Source organism: Terrapene carolina, unplaced genomic scaffold (assembly GCF_002925995.2).
Source record: "Terrapene carolina triunguis isolate 2854851 unplaced genomic scaffold, T_m_triunguis-2.0 Scaffold28463, whole genome shotgun sequence".
NCBI lineage: Eukaryota > Metazoa > Chordata > Testudines > Emydidae > Terrapene > Terrapene triunguis.
The window spans coordinates 2,195-3,820 of NW_020692814.1; positions in this window are offsets into that span (position 1 = coordinate 2,195).

The following is a 1,626-nucleotide window of genomic DNA, read 5'->3' on the forward strand; positions in this document are numbered from 1 at the left end:
CCGATGGATATACATGACACACACCCGATCGATGCACACACACACACACAGCCGACACACCCGATCCGTACACACAACACACATACGACACACCCGATGGATATACACGACACACACACACACACACATACACACGCACAGCCGACACACCCGATGGATATACAGGACACACACCTGATAGATACACACACGCATATGCACAGCCGACACACCCAATGGATATACATGACACACACCCAATTGATACACACATGCACACGCACAGCCGACACACCCAATGGATATACATGACACACACCCGATCGATACACACGCACACACGCACGCACGCACACAGCCGACACACCCGATGGATATACAGGACACACACGCACAGCCGACACACCTGATGGATATACAGGACACACACACATGCAGCCGACACACCCGATGGATATACATCATACGCACACACACAGACACGCAGCCGACACACCCGATCCGTACACACAAGAGAGCAAGAGAATGTTGAGGCTTTTACAGTAGCTCTGCCCTGGGCCCTCTGATGGGGGTTGCATATTTGCATATGCAGATGAGTGGGCGGAGCCTCCAATCCACCCCTCCCCCATCCCTTCAGCACATGGCACAAGATCAGAGCAGCTGCTTAGATACCCAGGGCTCACTATTGTATGCAAATTTGATGCAAATGAGTGCCCTTGTGCATTGTGGGATGCCAGGCATAGGAGAAAGGCCAACCACTGCAGGCCTTGCCCCCCTCCAGCCAGGCCCTGCCCCCCCAGCGCCCCCTGCTGGAACCAGCTGGAGTAGCTGGGGGCTCCCCTCTCTGGGATGCACCTGCTGCTCCAACAGGCCCTTGGCCGGTAACGAGCGTTTCTCATCTCCCGCCAATTTGTGCCATAATCCAGCCCTGCTCCGCAGGCGAGGGTGAGGGGGGCGGGGGGGCAGGGGCTGTGAGTCGGAAGTGAGGGGCACCGGCGGGGCTGGGGGGGGCAGGGGCTGCGGGTTAGGAGTGAGGGGCACAGGCAGGACGGGGGGGCAGGGGCTGTGGGTCGGGAGTGAGGCGCACCGGCAGGACAGGAGGGGCAGCAGGGGCTGCGCCTCGGGAGTGAGGGGCACCGGCAGGGCTGGGGCGGGACAGGGGATCTCCCCTCCCCCGCAGGTTGGTTTCTCCTTGGCCCTGTCGCCCCCTGACATGAATCTCCCCGAATCGGCCTGCGCAGATCCCGCACCCCCCACCCCCACCGCCCGCGGCATGGACCCCTGTGTCACCCCCCTATCGCTGCCTTGTTCTGTCCCCTCTGCTCTGTCCCGTTCCCTCCATCCTCCTCTTCTCTGTCCCGTTCCCTCCTTCCTCCTCTCCTCCCTGCTTCGTTCCCTCCATCCTCCTCTTCTATTTCCTGTTCCCTCCATCCTCCTCTCCTCCCTGCTTCCTTCCCTCCTTCCTCCTCTTCTCTGTCCCATTCCCTCCATCCTCCTCTTCTCCCTGCTTCATTCCCTCCATCCTCCTCTTCTCTGTCCCGTTCCCTCCATCCTCCTCTCCTCCCTGCTTCGTTCCCTCCATCCTCCTCTTCTCTGTCCTGTTCCCTCCTTCCTCCTCTCCTCCCTGCTTCGTTCCCTCCTTCCTCC